Genomic DNA, 12587 nt, shown 5'->3' on the forward strand with positions numbered 1-12587 from the left:
TTTTTTTTGAGATGCAGTCTCACTCTGTCGCCCAGGCTGGAGTGCAGTGGCGTGATCTTGGCTCATTGCAACCTCTGCCTCCTGGGTTCAAGTGATTCTCCTGCCACAGCCTCCTGAGTAGCTAGGAATACAGACACGCATGCCACCATGCCTGGCTGAGTCCTTTCGTTTGTTTTAGTAGAGACAGGGTTTCATCATGCTGGTCAGACTAGTCTTGAACTCTTGACCTCAAGCGATCCCCAGCCTTAGCCTCCCAAAGTGCTGGGATGACAAGTGTGAGCCACCACACCTGGTCTATATATCTATCTTTATGCCTGTGTTTCTTAGGAGGGGGTTATAGGTATTTTCATCAAATGAACCTCATTGCCTATTTTTTATTTTACCTTCATTTTCTATTTTCTTTCAAAATTGTTTATATATAGTTAAAGGTCCTGTCACTTCTTCTTTTCTGTGAACAGGACTGGCTGTTTGAAATAGTTTACAAGATTCCCAGTTCAAAAATGACTTCTGCTTTTAGTAAAGTATGGTTTCTTTATTAGTTGGATTTGGGGGCAAGGCAGTGTGAGATTTGTCCTCCAATTAAAAAAATATTTTTCTGTCTTGCAGGATCCTAAATTTTTCCCTTCTATATTTTTCTTAACTGTTTAGTTTTCAGAGGGCATTTATCCCTTTCTTTTTTACCCTCTTCTCCCCTAATGAGTGTCTTTCCAAAACTGCCTTTTTGAGTCCCATATACACTTGTAAGTCCCTTCCCTGTAGTCTCTTCTGATCTATCAGTATTTCTTAGGCGGAAATTCTTCTGGAAATGTCTTTAGATCAGTATCTTAAGCCTGTCACTAGCTTCTTTCTTCTCCTGTGCAGTTTTTCCCAGATCACCCTTGCTTTCCACCACAGCTTGCACAAAGGCATGAATAATGGCTGGCTAGGATTTAGTATGTATTTTTCTACTTACAGATAATTTGAAGTTGGAACATTCTCTGCATTCTAACATTAACATATGGTTATGTGCAGTGTTTTTTTGTTTTGTTTTGTTTTGAGACGGAGTCTTGCTCTGTCACCCAGGCTGGAGTGCAGTGGCGCCATCTCGGCTCACTGCAACCTCCGCCTCCCGGGTTCAAGTGACTCTCCATGCCTCAGCCTCCCAAGTAGCTGCGACTACAGGTGCGTGCCACCACACTCGGCTAATTGTTGTATTTTTGTAGGGACAGGATTTCACCATATTGGTCATGCTGGTCTTGAACTCCCGACTTCAGGTGATCCACTCGCCTCAGCCTCCCAAAGTGCTGGGATTACAGGTGTGAGTCACTGTGCCCAGCCTGGTTATGTGTAGTCTTATTTGTTCATCTTTATTGGTTTTCAGAGGATGTGTGAGGATTTTCAGAGTAATGCATTTGCCACTACTTTAGCTCCCCAATCTTTTAATAGTTTTGTAAATATTTTGCCTGCTTGTTTTTTTTGGATAAAGAATTGTCAGGTTTTTAATGGTCTGGGATATGTCTATTCTAGCATTACAATGGTAATACTGCTTAAGGATAATATTGAAATTGGCTAATCTTAATTGACTCATTGGTTAATATATACTAAGATAAATTCTTCCAAAAGATACTATACTCCTACCATAACAAACAATTCATAAATAATGTGATATCTAATCAGAAATTACAATAGAAAAAAACACTGTTCACTAAAATCCAAAATAATGTAAAAGTCTTTTATGCAAAAGGAGCTACTTGCTTTTGTTTAGGGGCTTTCTCCATTAGGACAATCATTTTTATATTTAAACAGTCAAGTTCAATAAATAAGTAGTTTATCACCCTGGCTATATGAAAGAGTATTTGAATCACAGTCTATACCAATTTTGGCTTTTTTTGCACTTTGCTTACCAGAAGAGAATCTATGTAACTTAATGATCATGATATTAAAAACAAAATATTGAATGAAATTACTATCTTCTTAAATATAAATATCTTATATAAATATGTTTATACTTAGAGGATTTTACCTTGGAATCCTCATTTTAATAAAGACATTTCTTTAAACTGCCATGACAATATTTTTATTGTCAAGTTTATTCTTGGAGGTACAATAGTATTTCTTAGCATTACACTGATTTTATTTTATATGCGGGTTAGAGTTGAGTAACGGAAATTTGGAACTACTCAGGTTCCATCAGTTAAATACTGTGTGGTCTTAGGTAAGTAACTTTGCCTCCCTCAGCTTTTGTTTTTTCATATGAAATATGGAATTAATTTAACAATACCTATTATAAGAGAGATTTTGAAAGGTTTAGTGTTTGTAAAATACTTTGAATATCAGAATGAAAAGACTCCATTGCAAATTACTAACAATTATAAATTTGCCCAGTACATATTAGTATGCTAATCACCAATGGTAGAAGTTTCATTGCAGTACCTGATGAGTTTAAGAGTTTTCCACGAATCTACTCTCTCTACTTAGTATAAAAATATTTTACTAGGCCAGGCATAGTGGCTCATGCCTGTAATCCCAACACTTTGGGATGCTGAGGTGGGAGGATTGCTTGAGTCCATTGAGTTTGAGACCCGCGGGGCAATATAGCAATACCCCAGCTCTACAAAAAATAAAAAATTAGCTGGGCATGGTAGCGTGCACCTATGGTCCCAGCTACTTAGATGACTTGAGCCCAGGAGTTTGAGGCTGCAGTGAGCTGTGACTGCACCACTGCACTCCAGCCTAGGCAACAGAGCAAGACCGTGTCCCCCACCCTCCCACAAAAAAAAAACAAAAAAAACAAAGAAAAAGAGAATGTTTAGCCCTTTCTAGTAAGTACTATATATTATATAGTATTGAAAACTGCCTACTTTTTCTCCTCAATATAAAAATATTTTAATATGGACTATTGCTACTTCATATATTAAGAATGTTTAGCCCTTCTCATCACATTTTTATAAAATAGTGAGCTGACTTTAATAATCCCCTAAATCAATGCTTTCTTTCTCAATACTTCTTAGGAGTTAAAAATCTGACTATTCATTTTATAATTTTATCCAAAGCAATAATAATTTTAAAATTTCTAATAGTTAAAAATATTTCTTACATAATTGAATAGTAACTTGAACTGAAGATTTTCTTTAGCAAGAAGACAATATTTACTCTGTCTAAAACATATTAGTACATATGCACTGCTACCAGATAATTACTACTTAACTTCTTTAAGCAATTTAAAACACAAAAAACCACAGCAACGTGTCTGCTCATTATTTCAACATTTATTGAGTGCCTATAGCTTTCAAGGATTGTCTTCTGGTAATCCTGGATACCAGAAGTAGCATGTGGTAACAGAGCAAGGAATATAGGGTGGTAGCAGACATACCCAGTATCCTCAGTGGGGCTGATAACATAAAATCTCCCTTGTAAAATTGTGATACACTTTCCTTGGAAGTTTTTGGATTGTATAGAAAATCAATATTTAGGTTGCTCCAAGCACATCAACACTATTATTAAAAAGCTCCAGGGTCAGGCACAGTGGCTCAAGCTTATAATCCCAACACTTAGGGAGGCCAAGATGAGAGGATTGCTTTAGGCCAGGAGTTTGAGACAAGCCTGGGCAACACAATGAGACCCCACCTTTTTTAAAAAAATGAGCTGAGTGTGGTGGTGCAGGCCTGTAGTCCTAGGTACTTGGGAAGCTGAGTCAGGAGGATCACTTGAGCCCAGGAGTTTGAGGTTGCAGTGAACTCTGATCACACCACTGCACTCCAGCCTAGGTGACAGAGCAAGACCCTGTCTCTTAGAGGACAAAAAAAAAGAGCTGGGGTTAGAAACAAACTGATTTTTCAAAGTTTATTCTTCATAGAGCTTACAATAAATCAGTGGAAAAATGCTGTTCAATATTTTGCCTCAGCACTTTGATTAATCAGTCACTCCTAATGTTGCTTCTTACTTCTTTCTACCCATCTGAATCCTACCCTTTTCTGGGCCCAGTTGTAAAGCCACATCCACAAAACCTACAATATATTTTATTCACTCTTAATTACAATGAATTTTATCAACTCACAACTCCTAGAACTTTATCTATGCTGCTTATCTGCCATGTTCTGGAGTCTGGGAACTCCAACATCAAGATGCCAGCTGGACTGGTATCTGGTGAGAGCTACTCTCTGCTTTCAAGATGGCACTTTGTTGCTGCTTCCTCTAGAGAGGAGGAATGTTGTCTCTTAACATGACAGAAAAGAAGACAGTGAACCCACTCCCCTCAAGCCCTTTTTCAAGGGCCCTAATCCCATCCATGAAGGCTCTGCCCTTATGACTTAATCACCTCACAAGTGCTCCAGCTCTTAACTATCATATTGGTAGTATTATAATACTATTCATGAATTTTGGAGGACATTCAGACCATAGAACTTCACTAATAGCAGACTTAGAATTTAATAGCAGACTTAGAATTTACAAAACAATTACAGTTGTCCCTTATTATAGGGGGGAATTAGTTCCACAACCTCCAGCGGATATCAAAATCTATGAATGCTCAAGTGCCCTATATAAAAAGGTGTACTATTTGCATATGATCTACATAATCCTCCTGTATACTTTAAATCATCTCTAGGTTACTTATAATATCTAAAACAATGTAAATGCTATGTAAAAGTTGTTATACTGTTTCTTAATTTGTATTATATTTTATAATTGTATTCTTTTGTTTGTTTGTTTGTTTTTGAGACAGAGTTTTGTCCCTATCGCCCAGGCAGGAGTGCAGTGGTGCGATCTCGGCTCACTGCAACCTCCGCCTCCCGGGTTCCAGTGATTCTTCTGCCTCAGCCTCTCGAGTAGCTGGGACTACAGGTGCGCGCCACCACGCCTGGCTAATTTTTGTATTTTTTTGTAGAGACAGGGTTTCACCATATTGGCCAGGCTGGTCTCGAACTCCTGACCTCGTGATCTGCCCGCCTCAGCCTCCCAAAGTGTTGGGATTACAGGCGTGAGCCACCTCGTCCTGCCCTGTATTGTTGTTTCTTTTTGTTTTTTTTCCTTGAATATTTTTTGATATGTGGTTGGTTGAATCCAAAGATGTGGGACATGCAGATGAATTCTATCTAACTTAAGTTCCATTTAGCAGAATCTTTTTACACTAATGGGTAAGACAAACAATTTCTCAATTTCATAAAGTGATGTCTAATTTTTATTAGAGAAAGATGTTCAAATAAAATTTATATTAAATTCCCAGTTGTTACACAGATTAAATACGTGATTTAATCATGCTTAACATTAGAGCAAATTTAATTGGCAAACACATTTTTCATTAAAGAAAAATATTACAAAACTTCGTTTTACTATACTAAATAGAAGAATGCTTGGTCTCTCATAAAAACTACAGAATAAAATTTATTTCTAATCAATGGAAATAAAAAAGTTTTAATATATTCTATGAATGAAACCTCAATGTCTCTAGTGTCTGAGTCACAAACCACCAAGCTAGAAGACACATTTATTGTAAAATACAATTTATACATACAATTTCAAGTGAGAATTTTAAAACGAAGTTAATTTAGTTATAGACACAAACATAATCTGTTCTTTTTTTATTTTTCTTCTCATTAATTTCTGTAAATAATAATGAAGGCTACTCTAATGTATTTCTTGATTTTTAATAGGAGTATATAGTCACATTCTTAAGCATTGAGGATCTGTATCATTCCTTTTTTTTAGATACAGGTAACTTACTCATCTGTATGGATTGATGGATGCTAAATTCAAACTTTAAAAAAATTCAGGGAAAAGAGGGAAATGTTCTGTTACAACTAATTAAAAATGTACAATGTATTTTTTAATAGTTGTATTTGTAGTTTTAAAATTTGACTTCATATTTTATTCTTCTTAAATTATATATGTATATATAATATATATTTTTATAATACATATTTTATATTTTATATTGTATTATATTATACTTTTATAATACAATATATTTTATAATATATTACATATTATATATATATTTTGAAACAGAGTCTCGCTCTGTCACCCAGGATGGAGTGCAGTGGCATGATCTTGGCTCACTGCAACCTCCACCTCCCAGGTTCCAGTGATTCTCCTGCCTTAGCCTCCTGAGCAGGTAGGACTACAGGCGCACATCACCACACCCAGCTAATTTTTGTATTTTCAGTAGAGAAAGGGTTTCACCATGTTGGCTAGGCTGGTCTCGAACTCCTGACCTCAGGTGATTGCCCGTCTCAGCCTCCCAAAGTGCTGGGATTATAGACATGAACCACTGCGCCAGGCCATTCTTAAATATATTTTATATCCACACCTACCTTAATTTGTGTAGATTTTTTTCACTACATATCTGTGCCAATTTTGTTCTGACAAAGTTTAAATTCCACATTTGGTTCTGCTAACAAAAACCAAAAATCTTCTAAGCAAGATGTAAAAGCTTCTATTCAATGTCTAAGAATTGTTTTTCTCCCATTTTGGTCGGTTAAAAAGCAAAGTGTTATATTTTTAATTATTTCTATACATTCTTTCTTTTAATCAGAATTAATGCTAATCATGTCTATGTAGCTTTCTTCTAAGCACAGACAAGAGTAAACACTAGCAGTTTTTATTTCTGGATATTATCAAGAATTATTAAAATTTAACTTAAAAACTCTTTGCCCAGACTTTATAAAGACAAATTTTCATCTGCCCAATTAATTTTTAATGCTACTATTTAATTAATGACTCATTCTTAATACATCCCATTAAAGTCTTGACATACAACTTTACAAAAAAATTTTTATTTTAGTAGTCCTCTAATTTGTATTATCAGTAATAACAAAATAGATGGATCTGGAAAGCATTTGGTTATTAACACAAGAAAGTGAAGCCTAATGCAAAACAGTCATATCATTATGTTTATAAAACTGTTAAAGGGCTTACAAGGAAATCAAATATTCATTAAAATTGTTTTTCACATTTTCATTCCTATCTTAGGACCCCCAATACGCAAAAACATGTTTAAAACTTTCTTTTGGCCAGGCGCGGTGGCTCACACCTGTAATCCCAGCACTTTGGGAGGCCGAGGCGGGCAGATCATGAGGTCAGGAGATCGAGACCATCCCGGCTAACAGAGTGAAACCCAGTCTCTACTAAAAATACAAAAAATTAGCTGGGCGTGGTGGCAGGCACCCGTAGTCCCAGCTACTCGGGAGGGAGGCTGAGGCAGGAGAATGCCATGAACCCAGGAGGTGGAGCTTGCAGTGAGCCGAGATTGCACCACTGCACTCCAGCCTGGGCTACAGAGCAAGACTCCGTCTCAAAACAAACAAACAAAAACAAACAAAACAAAAACAAAAACAAAAACTTTCTTTCTTTTTTTGAGATGGAGTCTTGCTCTGTTGCTCAGGCTGGAGTGCAGTGGTGCAATCTCTACTTACTACAACCTCTGCCTCCTGGATTCAAGCAATTCTCCCTGCCTCAGCTTTCCAAGTAGCTTGGATTATAGGCTCCTGCCACCACACCCAGCTAATTTTTGTTATTTTTTTTTTTTTAGTAGAGATAGGATTTTACCATGTTGGCCAGGCTGATCTTGAACTCCTGACCTCAGGTAATCTGCCCACCTCAGCCTCCCAACATGCTGGGATTATAGGCGTGAGCGACTGCGCCCAGCCAAGGCTTTCCATTTAAGTAACTATTTGTGATAAACATAAGCTTAAAAAATACCTTAATAAATGGACTTTAAAACAATGAAATAATCACTTCTACCCCCCCCCAAAAAAAGCTTTCCCACAAATGTAGTCAAAATTAATCCCAGGCAAACAAACAAAAAAAGCGCTGAGTTAAATATCCTTTAAAAACTGAATTAAAATTCAATTTTGGGTCAGGCATGGTGGCCTGCGCCTGTAATCCCAGCACTTTGGAAGGCTGAGGTGAGCAGATTGCTTGAGCCCAGGAGGTCAAGACCAGCCTTGGCAACATAGCGAAACCCTGTCACTATAGAAAATACAAAAGTCAGCCAGTAATCCCAGCTACTTGGAAGGCTGAGGTGATAGGATCTCTTGAGCCCAGGAGGTCAAGGCTAGAGTAAGCAGTGATCGTGCCACTGTACTCCAGCCTGGGCAACAGAACAAGACCCTGTCTCAAAAAAAAATTTTTTTTGAAAAGTACAGAGGTCTCAGCTTCAAAGATAACAATATTCAAACTACAACAATCAACCACTTCCACCAACATGCTTATGTGCCATGCTAAAGTTAAGACTTACATAAATATAAGATAAATATTTTAAGTGTGTTACCATTCCCATACCATTTTATGATGATGTAATAGAAAAATATGAAGGATTTCTTCTATACTGTCCTTGGTATAAATGGCATGCTTGCTGTCAAGAGCACTGAAGCTCCATGGTAAGAAACTTAGAATGGACTCTGGGATAAAAAATACGGTTATTTGAGAAACTAGTTAAGTAGTACATATGTCATATGTATATAGCTTTTAAAGTATTATTATGATATACAAAAGTACAGATGAGGTGTTTTTAAATAACTGGAGTATATGTATTCAATGGCTTTATCCAACTGCTAAGAAAGTGAAACAGGAATAGTGGAAAAAATAAGTTAACATCATTCCCAGGCATGTTGGTAGTATAACATGCACTGCATAATGCAAAATCAGTTAGGTATATTGGGTGATTCTGGAGGACACAGAGTTACCATTTCCTTCCTTCCTCCCTCCCTCCCTCCCTCTCTTTCTTTTTCTTTTTCTTTTTTTTTTTGAGACGGAGTTTTGCTCGTTGCCCAGGCTGGAGTGCAATGGTGCGATCTCAGCTCACTGCGACCTCCACCTCCCGGGTTCAAGTGATTCTCCTGCCTCAGCCTCCTGAGTAGCTGAGATTACAGGTGTGCACCACCATGCCCATCTAATTTTTGTATTTTTAGTAGAGATGGGCTTCACTATGTTGGCCAGACTGGTCTCAAACTCCTGAATTCAGGTGGTCCACCCGCCTCGGCTTCCCAAAGTGTTAGGATTACAGGCGTGAGCCACCGCATTTCGGGTTTTTTTGTTTTTTGAGTTCTCGCCATTCTCCTGCCTCAGCCTCCCAAGTAGCTGGGACTACAGGTGCCCACCACCACGCCCGGCTAATTTTTTGTATTTTTAATAGAGACGAGGTTTCACCGTGTTAGCCAGGATGGTCTTGATCTCCTGACCTCGTGATCCGCCCAGTTCGGCCTCCCAAAGTGATGGGATTACGAGCCACTACGCCCAGCCTCGTCTGGCCTTTTTTGGTTTTTTTTTTTTTTTTTTTGGAGACAGGGTCTTGCTCTGTTGCCCAGGATGCCAGGCTAGAGTGCAGTGGCGCAATCTCAGCTCACAGAAACCTCTGCCTCCTCAGCTCAAACAATTCTCCTGCCTAAGCCCCCTAAGTAGCTTTGACTACAGGTGTGTGCCATAACATCTGGCTAATTTTTGTATTTTTTTTGTAGAGATGGGGTCTCACTATGTTGCCCAGGCTGGTCTCAAACTCCTAGGTTCAAGTAGTCTGCCCACCTCAGCCTCTCAAAGTGCTGGGATTACAGGTGTGAGCCACCACGCCCAGTGTAGTTACCACTTCTTATAACTGAACAAGTAGGTGACAGAAAAACATAACAATAATAAATGAGAAAGACTCAAAAGATAGGAAAGCAATATTTTGTTTTCTGAATAGTTTAACATTTATAGTTCTGAATAGTTTAGTTTTCAGAATAGAAAACCCAGAAATATATTCAGCATAAATTTAAAAATTCAATATATAACAAAGGTGGTCTTTCTAATTACAGAATTAGTCTTTCTAATTACAGAATTGGTCTTTCTAATTACAGAATTAGAATGCTACTGGCACACCTGGCTATCTATTGAGAAGACAAAAAAATTAGATCCTATTATCTTATTCCATATACAAAAATGATAAATTTTTTAAGATGTAAGAGATCAATTGAGAATAATTAAGCACAATCTGGAAAATGTAGGATACTGCCTGATAATATCAAAGGATAAGTAAGATTTTTTAAGCTAAACTGGAAACCTAGAACTTATTAAAGAAATCACTGACACATTTTACCATCTAAACGTATCTATGGCAAAAAATACTACATGTAAAATCAATAGAAATGAAAAAAACACTGTGAAAGCAGCAGAGTGATAATATCTATTACAAACCAAAAGCAAAGGCTAAACAACTAAACATCAATAGGGATTTAGAGAAAAGGTACTATAGAATGAAAAAAGTTAGATGAAGATGCATGCTTAAATTTGATTTCATTTTATAAATTAAATGGTTAAAAAAACTCCATCAATACCAGTATTTCTGTAAACATATATAACACACACACACACACACACACACAAACACACACACTCTTTTATGATTGTGTGACCATGCAGAAAGTAAGGTGGGAGGATACACAGTAGTCGGTCAACATGAGCTGCAAAGGATGTTTGTGGAGTAGCAGACAGAGGCAGAAGAGCCAAATTAAGAAGGAAAAGAAAAAGGCAAGGAAAAGGCGAAAAACGGAAAAGAGAAGGACTACACTAAAATAGTAGGTATGATACAATCACATACACAGCTTTTTATAAAATTGTACACAAATGTGGACACAAAAAAAAATTTAAGATAAAACAGGATGCTGCCTAACTTGGCAGAAGGAATGCTCAAGGAATTTATATCTTTATCCCCTTCTGCTTCCAATCTCAAAAAAAATGTAGTCTGAAATGGTCATGGAGGCCAAGCATGGTCCTCGATTATTATAATTCTGAAGTTCGTGTGTGCCTCCGTGTGTGTGTGTGTTTGTGCACGCACGCGCGCGCATGTGCACACTTGGCTGAACTCTATTACAGGAACAATGATTGTTAGTTCAATTTGGTTTTATGGTTTACTCCAGAGGTCAGCAAACTTCCTGTACTAAATATTTTAGGATTTCTAAGTCATACCATCTCTGTCACAACTACTAAACTGTTCTCATTGTAGGGTGAAAGCAGTTAAACTGTGATGGTTAATTTTATACGACAGCTTGGCAAGGCTAGAGTACCCAGTTATGTAAGTAGCACTAATCTGGGCTGCTGTGAAGGTATTTTGTAGAAGTGGTTAATATCTACAATCTGTTGACTTTAAAGAGATTACTCTTGATAATGTTGATGGGCCTCATCCTGTCAGCCTTAAGAGCAAAAACTGAAGTTTCCTAGAAAAGAAATTCTGCCTTAAGAATGCAGCATCAACTCTGGTCTTAGTTTCCAGCCCTACAAATTTCAAACTTATCAGCTTCCACAATTACGTGAGCTAATTCCTTAAAATAAATATTCACAGACAGATAATGTATTGTATACTACTGGTTCTGTTTCTCTGGAGAACCCTAATATATAATGCACAACAATAGACAATACACAATCTAAATTACATATTTAAATTAAATACATAATTAAATCTAAATTATGTAAAATAACAGGTAGTGGGCTACATTTGGCCCATGTACCACAGTTTTCCAACTCCTAGTTTTATCAATAATAAAAAATAGGGCTGGGCATCGTGGATCACACCTATAATCACAGCACTTTGGGAGGCCAAGGCAGGAGGGTCTGGGAGGCCAGGAGTTCAAGGCCACCCTGAGCAACATAGTGAGAACTCATCTCTATTAAAAATAATAATAATAATAATAATAAAATATAGCTGTTGGCCTGGTGCCTGTAATCCCAGCACTCTGGGAGGCCAAGGTGGGAGGATCACCTTAGGTCAGGAGTTTGAGAGCAGCCTGGCCAACATGGTGAAACCCCATCTCTACTAAAAATAGAAAAATTGGGGCTGGGCGTGGTGGCTCACACCTGTAATCCCAGCACTTTGGGAGGCTGAGGCGGGTGGATCACAAGGTCAGGAGTTCAAGACCGGCCTGAATAACATGATAAAACTCCATCTCTACTAAAAATTACAAAAATTAGCCGGGCATTGTGGTGCGTGCCTGTAATCCCAGCTACTCAGGAGGCTGAGGAAGGAGAATCGCTTGAACCTGGGAGGCGGAGGTTGCAGTTAGCGGAGATCACACCATTGCACTCCAGCCTGGGCGACAGAGCAAGACTCCATCTCAAAAAAAAGAAAAAATTAGCCGGGAGTGATGGCAGGCGCCTGTAATCCGAGCTACTCGGGAGGCTGAGGCAGAAGAATCACTTGAACCTGGGAGGTGGAGGTTGCAGTTTGCCGAGACTGAGCCACTGCATTCCAGCCTGGGAGACAAGAGTGAGACTCTGTCTCCAAAATAAATAAATTAAAAAAAATAAAATATAGCTGTTAACTGGATGTGGTAGCTGATGCCTGTAATTCCAGTACTTTGGGAGGCCAGGGAGGGAGGATCACTTGAGGCTTGGAGTTTGGGACCAGCCTGGGCAGCAAAAAATTTAAAAACAACTAGCCCCACACTGTGGTGGCACACCTGTAGTCACAGCCACACAGGAGGCTGAGGCAGGAGGACAGCTTTAGCCTAGAAGCTTGAGGCTCCAGTGAGCTATGATGGTACCACCGTGTACTCCAGCCTGGGAGATGGAATGAGGCCTCATGTACTTAAAAACATGAATAAAATGTATCTGCTTTTCTTAAGCATTCTATATATTTCAGG

At 38.2% G+C, this 12587-nt stretch overlaps 1 protein-coding gene and 1 pseudogene across 2 annotated transcripts in view; both read right to left on the reverse strand.

The window, feature by feature from the left end:
• Nucleotides 1–12587, reverse strand: part of BAZ2B (bromodomain adjacent to zinc finger domain 2B) — a 399198-nt gene that overhangs the window by 382548 nt on the left and 4063 nt on the right. The window lies entirely within an intron of this gene.
• The window catches only part of LOC134728679 (small ribosomal subunit protein eS1-like), a 31190-nt pseudogene that overhangs the window by 14624 nt on the left and 3979 nt on the right, over nt 1–12587 (reverse strand). The window lies entirely within an intron of this gene.

Source organism: Pan paniscus, chromosome 13 (assembly GCF_029289425.2).
Source record: "Pan paniscus chromosome 13, NHGRI_mPanPan1-v2.0_pri, whole genome shotgun sequence".
NCBI lineage: Eukaryota > Metazoa > Chordata > Mammalia > Primates > Hominidae > Pan > Pan paniscus.